Source organism: Peromyscus eremicus, chromosome 4 (assembly GCF_949786415.1).
Source record: "Peromyscus eremicus chromosome 4, PerEre_H2_v1, whole genome shotgun sequence".
NCBI classification, from domain to species: domain Eukaryota; kingdom Metazoa; phylum Chordata; class Mammalia; order Rodentia; family Cricetidae; genus Peromyscus; species Peromyscus eremicus.
In genome coordinates this window covers 59041573-59051054 of record NC_081419.1, presented here as the reverse complement: position 1 = coordinate 59051054, position 9482 = coordinate 59041573, and the positions used below count along the sequence as shown (strand labels likewise).

Genomic DNA, 9482 nt, shown 5'->3' with positions numbered 1-9482 from the left:
CAGACACATACAAACCCAAACATACACACTTACACACACGCATGCTCAAGGGGCAGAGAGTCATGAAAGAGGAAGGAAAGAAAAAAAAGAAAAAGTGATTGCACACTGTCATGTAAAAAGAAAATAGATCTACTAGTTGTTGCTATAGATCAGGGCCTAGACAGCTTCTTCAGCAATAGGCCATGTAGAAAGCAATTACCTTAGGCCTTGCAGGGTGTATGGGTTCTTTCACAAACTCCAGTTTTACTATTGTGACAGAAAAATGGGCATGTGCAATGCATTAATGACCATGAATAATCCCAATAAAAAGACCTTATAAATTCTGAAATTTAAATCTTATGTATAATTTCCACATGTCAGGGCTATTGGTGCTCTTTTAAACATATAAATTGTTTAAAGATGTTCTTAGCTGACAGGCTGGCCAGATTTGGCCCACACACTAAGAAGACAAACCTCTACCATAGATGACAACCTAAGGGATTAGGTCCCAGCTACAAGAAAGCAAATATCAACTCAAATAGTAGTAACACAGTAATAGTTAAGACACAAGAGGAGATGCCTTGCCAGTGCTATTGGAGACCTGATCACATCCCCTGGGTGACACTGAGGCCAGTGAACAGCTCCTCTGCAAAACGTAGCCAGTTTAAAATATCGTTCTACTGCCCCTCACTGGGAGGCCTTCCCCAGCATCACAGGAGCCAGCACCACACAGCTGTGCTGTCCCCTACAAGTGCTAAGGGCTAATTGACTGAGTAATCAATGAGGAATAAACACCTCAGTGTCTCCTCTTAGGACAATTGTAAAGTAGGGCCTCTGTTGTTCACCAAGGAGTCCCCTGCTCCAATTGCCTATATAGTACGTACTCTAGTACATACCTCTCATGAAGTAAAATATGCTGCTCTCCTCCTCTCCCTTCATGTCTCCACTTGCCTGCTTGCACTTCGAAAAATCACCTCCTAAATACATATCATCCCTGAAGCCATCATGTTAGGTTTTGGTTTCTCTAAACTCAAATCTTTAGTGTGCTGGTTGTGGTTAATAAACACATCCTTAAAGACCAGGCTATCGCCTACTATCAAAATTAGAGTTGAAATTTTTAAAGTTTCACCATTAGTTCTCAAGTGGAAACATCTTTAATTGTCATGTCTATCCTACCACACCCAAATGCCTAGGGAGAGGAAGGAAGGATGCTGCTGCTAAATGCACAGCACACAGGACAGTCTCCCACAAGGAATTAGCCCACCCAACTATCCATAGCACTGAGTTTAAATCCAAGGTTGAGCTCAGGGCCTCTACTGCCATGTTCTTCTTTAAGACTGTCATTGTAACACACTCAGTGTTTTACCAAAAATGAGCTTCTAGAGATTCATAACATCCCAGAAATTAGGAAGTTTTGCCAGATTCTGTTTTGCATTGTGGTGACATGTCCCCAACTTTCATAAATTCAATGAAGGGATTTGCAATATGTAGTGAATGAAACTGGATGGTGATTTTTAAGCATTTTAACTCGGATTTGAATCTTTAATCACCTTTTCTCCTCCTCCCTGGTAATGAGAAATGCGTAAGAGAATCACGTCTAGCAGCAGTTCTTAGCATGTGCCATCCTGGTAGGTAGAAGAAGCAGGCAAAGAAGAGACTTAATTTAGTTAATTATGCTACATTTAGAAGATGCAAACTTCCTGGCAATCAATCTGGCACTTTTCTCAAGTATTAATAAAACTGTTTCTTAATTCTTGATTAATATAGCTCAGCAAATACCACCACACATTGAAGGTAGAACTAAGCGAATGAAAACTGTATAGAGAGAGCAGCTCTTTAGTTCTCTCTCTCTCTTTCCTCTCTCTCTCTTTCTCTCTCCTCTCTCTTCTCTCTCTCTCTCTCTCTCTCTCTCTCTCTCTCTCTCTCTCTCTCTCTCTCTCTCTCTCTCTCTCTCTGCGCCTACATCTTTTTGAACACAAAGCCACTGCCAACAAACTGCCTAAGATAAAGAATTGGTGTAGACCTTTCCTTCTGTACTTTTTTTTAAAACCAGGGCCATATAAATCAAACAAGATTGCTTTATCTGCAGCTAAGAATTCCATAGAGATGTGTTGAACCTATAAGAGATGGCAGAACCTGGCCAACTTCTGTCTTTTAGGTAATAAATTGTACCTCCATTCTGACTCTTCCTTCAGAGTTTTGTCTATTTTTATTTTAGGGCAAAATATGTGGATTTGTCTGCAATATTAGAGGGATCCCAAGTTTTCCTCCCTAGATAAAGGAGGATTGTTCATTTGGGTTTGGGCATTTTGCGAATGGGAAAAAAAATGAGAAAAGTAATAGTAAGTAAACATGAATAGTATGAAACTCAAGATAAAATCAGACAGGAAACCATTTAGATAAAATGGCATTCAACTTTCTAATAATAATTGCCACTTATGAGAACTTAATTTCAGGGATGAAAAATTTAGAGGGATAAATTTCAGATAAATAAATTGAGATAAAATTTTGGTAGAAACACAAATAGATAGAAGATAGATGATAGATAATTAGGTAGATAGATGATGGATAGATAGATAGATAATAGACAGAAGATTATCCAAGCTAGAAACATTCTTCCTGGCTTCAAAACTTCTCCTTTTCATCATAAAAATAAGTCTTACAATGGAAACACTCATGTCACCAAAGAAAATTTAGGAAAGGAGCCAAAATAGATAACTTGATCTGAAAGTTTTGGCCTTGGGATGTCATGGCTATCACAGGTCTCCATACTTTGCAAATGTGCTCATCACCACAAAGGGCCAGCACTCTGTGGAAGCCTCAAGAAACATTGTGATTCTAAGGATCTGTTTCTAAGGAATAAGACAGCACTGAGAACCATCCCAGAAGACAGATGGTGCCATCATCATCTGGTTTTGAAATGAGCTATAAAATCCTTGTACAATAGGAGAATAATTCAGAGAAATGGGTCAAGGGTGGGAGTGAGACTTTGAAGGCTTGGAGCCTTGCAGAGTGAGGACCATAATGGAATGTCAGTCCATATCCTGCAGGGGATGTTTCCTGTGGAGACAAGAGAGCATGGTAGAAAAGAAAATGTTTCTGTGCCTATGTGAATAAGAACATTTTCAGTTTTCATCTCAAGTGACTGATCTGCCTAATTTAGAATAAAATGCATCAAGCGTGTAACAGGAATAACCCTTGTTCCAGTGCTAGCTAGATGTAGAACAGAGGATGCCAGTATGCTTTCTCCAGATCTCAGTCCTGCTTGCCTGGAATGCTCTTGTATCAGAAAGGAAGCTGCCAAAAGCTGCCAGCTCTCAAGGTCATAAAAGATTATTGTTCCCCAAGAGAAAGCTCAGATCCTCATTGTTCTGAGACCAGTTGGAGTCTGGCCTGGCTTGGGTTCTGTAACCATCCCTAAACTGATCACTGTCATCTGATGGAGTAGGCTGGCTCTGACTCTATTGCATGGCCTCCCTGGTCCTGTCTCAGAAAGAATTAGTATTGAAATTGAGCCACGTGGAGAAAACATAGGTGGAAAGGATGGTTCCCATAGGAAGGAATGCTGGGCAGAAATATATATATAGTTATATATATATATATATATATATATATATATATATATATAGTTATATAGTTATATAGTTATATAGTTATATAGTTATATAGTTATATATAGTTATATAACATATATAATAAAATATAAAATAGAGCTAGTGTGTCACAGGCAGCAGCAAGATTTGTTTGCAAGAACAGCCCCCTCGGGGTCAGGAGTGGGAAACACACCTGAAGCAGTCAACATTTGTTGGGTATCAACTATGATATCTCACTGTTCCTAAGAATCACTTCACATGTTAACAACTCAGTTATCAGAATGTTTCCTACCATGAATGACACTCCACAATTGCTGCCACTCAGGGGGCAGCTTTGATGCTGTCTTCAAAGTCTGCACAGAACTCAGTCAGAGTTCTTCCAATTGTCATCTCTTCAATTGGGTTATGTGTGTAGTTAACACTATACCTGTAGAATTTGATGATTGCTTAAAATATAAATGATACTCATGGCTGGAGGAATAATTATAATTCTTATATTTTTGGATGAGTAACATTGATTGCTTTTCGATAGCTAAGAATGAATGATATCTGCATGTAAATGAAGTCATATTAGATTTTTACTGATGCATGAGAAAAATATTCCTTCTCACATGCTAAGCAATGTCCCTAAAAATAACACTAAATGATGACTACCTGTCTACATAGTTCAAAACACCTCTGTCAGTAAATATCAAAGGTAGATCTCAGTGGTAGAAAAATAGTAAGTTCAGAATTCATGAGGCTAGAGGTTTAACCCCCATAGCTGGATAATAGGCACAAGAGTCAAATAAAAATACATATATTAAAATAACAATATGTTTATGAAATATTGTTACATCTTAACTTTACATTTACATATTACACTATAAAGAAATCATTTAAATAAGTGGTATCCTACATAAGTACTAAATAATATAATAATTCTTCTTAAAATCAATAATTTGATTAATTAAGCTATATAACAGCCACTACGGTCAGTAGCAGAGACACAGAAAAGAATGAACAGCCCTTACATTTGAGGTACAAACTGTCCAATAAGACTACCTCACCTGCCACGTCCGTTTTCACTCTGGCCCAATCTCCACTCCAGAAATATTGTCAGGAGAACATTCATGAAAATATTTCCAGGTTATTACATTAATAAAGTATTTGACACCCATGTATTAACACCACCTCAAATACATAAGCCAAAATCTAAAACTTTCTGTCTGTCTCCCATATCCAACATGGAATTCATCAAAACAGGCATTTGATCTTCAGGTTCAAAACGTATCTACCAGTGTTGGCAAGATGCTCAGAGGGTAAAGGCACTTGCAACAAAGCCTGATGACCTGAGTTCAAAGCCTGATGACCCATATGGCAAAAAGAGAAAATAGAAACTCTCAACTTGTCCTCTGACCTCCATGCATGCACCGTGACATACACACACAAATTAATGATGATGATGATGATGATGATGATAATAATAATAATCAATATAAAAAACAAAATAATAATAAATACAAAAACAAAAGTTGAAAAGATCCACCAGCTCTGACCTCCTCAATCCAGCCTACCACCATCTCTCAATAGAGGACTATAGACCCCCTTGATGAGTCTTTCTGCCTCTTTCCCCATTCATCCCCCACCCACAGTCTATCTGCAACATGAGGCCAAAGTGGCCCCTTGTGAGCATAATTAGGTGACAACAAACTTTAAAAATGGCTCCCACTTCTCAGAGAGAGCAGCCACAACCCCTGCAGAGGTCTTCAGGGTCCCTAGACGCACCTGTGTTCTGAGCCTTAGCAGTACCACTCTCGCCGGAGCCTCCTGGCTTCCCCACGGCTCTTTAACTGCACAAGGCCCCTCCCTCCAGGCTGTGCTTCTCTTCTTCCTCCTGCTCAGTTCTCTGTGAGGTAACTCTTTGGCCAGTCTCTTGCCTCCTTCCAGTCTTGGCTCTAAGCTAACCTTGCCAATGAGCCTCCCCTTATCACACCAATCACTGCTGTAGCTGTGCCTTTGCCTTTCCTTCCCTCTTACTCTGGTCTAGAAGTTCTTTCTACTCCAGTCCCTGTCTTGATCTCTCATGAGGCATAACTTGCTTCTTCTGTTTATTGTTTGTTGGCTGACTCCACACTTTCCTCACTCCTATGAATCTAGGCTTTTTCTTTAAATCTACTTCTACATTGCATCACCTGTAATAGAGATGGGTATACAGGGGTTACATAAACATTTGCTGAATGTGGAAGCTTATAGTTTTTACTAGCATGTATGCCAATATTGATCCACATTTATAGCATCAGTTAGGATAGATGGGGAAAAATAACAAAATAAACTGAAGTAAAAAACAATTACATACTGCAAGAATGCTCAGAGGAACTTTTCCTGTAGAAGCTATAGACTAAGACCTCAGAAAAAATTGAAGGAAATGTAAGTAGTGAATGAAGAATAGGATTCCCCACTTGGGTGTTAAGTAGGTCCACTGGGACAGGCAATTCAAACTTCAGCATGAATGTCCAAAGGCTACACTAATTGACTGGATTAAACAGTTCCAACATTCCCTTCTAAAAGTGAGCATCTCAGGGATGCCTTTCATTCTCTGTCCTCTCCCTACCCCAAACACAGATTATAATGAAGGTCCCTGCAGAATTCTCATGTCTGCTACAGAACCTAGAGATATGTGCCCAAAGCTGGAGTATCTAAGTTATGTCAAAGCCTATAGTTTTCATATGAACACACAGCTAGGCCAAGCAAGCCAGCCAAATTACATACATGTACAATACTTTTTCTTCCTTTTTCTCCTGTGCTCTGTATGCTGCCAGTGGGGTGGGGGAGGGATAGAAGGAGAGAGAGACTTGGAGAACCATTACATTTCTTTTTACTTTCAATTTTATCTTTAGCTGTCTTAATGATAAAACTTTTGTAAAGAAATATAAGTTTTGAAGTAATATTCAAAAATCCAATATGAAAGCACATGTCATGGAAAAACAGATACCTGCGAGATCAAACCACTTCACTTTCAAGAATCTCAAATTCTCTCTCCGACCCAGTCACCTTACCTCCCACCTTTCTCTATTCTAGCTTAAATTAGGCAGGCTCACTGTAAGATAAAAGATCACACCCTCCTCCACAGACATGCCCACCTGCAGAAATTACACCCAACTTTCAACACCGACCTCTCATTCCAAATCCCTGAGGATACTTCGACACTTAGCTTATCCCTTACTTCCAGCATCCCCTTGCCCTTGTTTCTGTCCAACAGCTTTACGTGTGAACTTGATATAACCTTCACAGCCTCGTCTTTTATCATCAAGACATCCCTGAAGTTGGCTGTGAGAGAGCACATGTGGAAATGCATAAGAAAGATAGATCCAGAAAGGTAAAGGCTTTATCAGTATTTCATAATGACTTCAATTAGATTATACTGATCCTTATACATCAAGAAACTAGTAAGGTTCCTTTTTAATTAAAAATATGTTTATACCATTATAATCATTTTTACTCTATCATACTGGCCTTTGGAGGGGAAAGGTCACCTCTTTTTAAAACACAGATTTATTCAACTGGCATTGTCCTTTCAAAAGATTTAATTAAATGAGTAGACAGTTTCTCTGTATGTTTGCTGCCTTAAAAGGAAGGTGGGAAGAGGAATGTGGGGGCACTGTCAATAGCTAACTTCAGCACTGTGAGGAATGAGTGTTCCCCAATAGACAGGCAAGAGAACACTTAGGAGGGAAAGAATCAAATTAGCAGACAGAACTACACTTTATTGCCCAATCAAGGTGAATTAAGAAAGTCAAAGAGACACCATTGACATTTATACCATGCAGCAGGTATTAACCAGAACTGTCAGGGGAAAACGGGAACCTATCCCAATTATATATATATATATATATATCTTCTTTTTTTTAAGTCAGCAAATTGAAGCCTTAGGGCATAGCAGGAGAAAAGCCATTGCACAGTAGTTCTAAAGCAATGCCAGGTAGCTTAGAATAAATTCCCTGACAAAGCTGCCTATTGAAAGAGCCATTCAGCATTCTCCCTCTCTGAAAGGCTCAGCAGAAAAAGGAGAAAGTGCTGAAAATGTTCTAGTAAAAACCCAGTCACCATGAAACCAAAGAACCAGAAGCTGTGAGATGTCCCTTCCATCAACATCCACCTCCATTTCTGTCATCAAGCATCAGGATCCACAAATAACCCGTGACATCCAAGGGACCTGTTGCCCAGCAACCTTTGTTTGCATCCTGCAGAGGTAACAATCAAGGAAGAAAGGAGTGAGTTTCCATTCCTAGCAAATGAAGAAAAGACTCATGAAGCTATAGAAAGTTGACTAGAAAGGACCCAGAAACAATCCAATCCAGGTTCTAATTTCATATGATGTAACACAGTATAACATGTTAAATAGAATATTGTATATTAATTCACGAGAAAAGTTGTTTAAATCTACTTTCTTCACTCAATAACCATGTGTTGAGTACTCCTGGTGCCTCAGACATTAGAGTAAGAGAGACCTGGAAGATAAAGTATAAGTAAAATATAGTCCTGCGCATGTGTGTCCATGTATTTGCAGTTTAAATGTGCTACCATTAGGAACTGGATCTGAAATGCTCCCGACAGGCTCATGTGTTTGACCATCTCAACATCAATGGATGGCGGAAGGAATATGTCTGGCTGGTGGTGGTGAGTTACCAAAGGCGAGTCTTTAAGGGTCATATCTGAATTCTACTTAGGGTTGTAAGGATTGAGTGAAGTCCTGAGTGAGTGTGTATTGTTGACATGAGCACAGCCATGTCAAGGACCCCAAAGCCTCTGCCCCACAATAATAGCAAAGCCTCAGAGGGATGCCGCAGCCTTCCTTGGGTCTAAGTGGAAATGTTGACAGTTTGTACAAAAAAAAAAATATGTCCACTTTCTCTCCCTAATGTTTACTTCCTGAAGACTGTACCCCTACAGAGACCACTTCTACTGAGGTTAGCTAAACCTGCCTCCTTGTTCATTTGTATATAATAGCCCCGCCTCTTGCTTTGTCAGTGTATAATAACCCCAACTCCTTGTTCAGCCATATGTGATAACCCTGCCTCCCTAAATAACTGCATATAATAAACACGCTGAGCATCTGGGATGCTGTGACTTCTTCTTCTGAGAGCCCAGACCATCCCATCCCAGATTTTCTGTGTCTGTGTATCTGTTGTTTCTTCATTCCCTCATGACCCCTCCTCAGGGTTCAGGGACCTGAGCCATGCAGAGCACAGCTTGCAGTTCCATTCTCACACTGCCTCTACATCCACCAAGATGTGAGCAGCTGCCACCTGCTGTCACAGACTTGGCCCTCTTCAGCCGCCATGCCTTCCTGCCATGATGGACTGCATCCACGTAAACCTCTCTTCCTTGAAATTACTTCTGAAAGGTATTTGCTCCCAACAATGTGAAAGTAGTTAGCAGTATTACCGTCTGATGAGGTCATGTTAGCACTAGTTGTGAACTGCAGCCAAACAACAAAAAAAAAAAAGAAGGATTTTGAGTAGTGGAATATCAGTGAGTGTTGCCACTATGTGGTGGCTTTTCTTGTTGCAGAATAATAATAATAATAATAATAATAATAATAATAATAATAAATGGCTGCTAGTAAACTCTCCACCTCTTCTTAGTCCAGTGGTCAAGGAGTGGTAACAGAGTATCTTCTGTTTGCACTTTTTAAGTATTCCTTTTTATCCCACACTTACACATCACTATATTCACAATAACAGAAATCCAACAAATCCTCATTGTTCTCTATAAATACTATAAATAATGAAGTTCAAAATTATTACATTTCTAGATTACCTAGAATCCTTAATACAAATTTAACTTAATTATACTCAGCTCTTTCTCTTCTCTCTGTGAACAACTAAGCCTCTAAAACCACAATAATGAACAGTTACCATTTATTGT

At 39.3% G+C, this 9482-nt stretch overlaps 1 long non-coding RNA gene across 1 annotated transcript; it reads left to right on the top strand.

Annotated features, from left to right (window-relative positions):
* Positions 1-7815: 7815 nt before the first annotated feature.
* LOC131908147 (uncharacterized) lies at positions 7816-9017 on the top strand. Its single transcript, XR_009378563.1, has 3 exons — positions 7816-7912; positions 8122-8231; positions 8773-9017. It is a non-coding gene; the product is annotated as an uncharacterized LOC131908147 (long non-coding RNA).
* Positions 9018-9482: the final 465 nt, after the last annotated feature.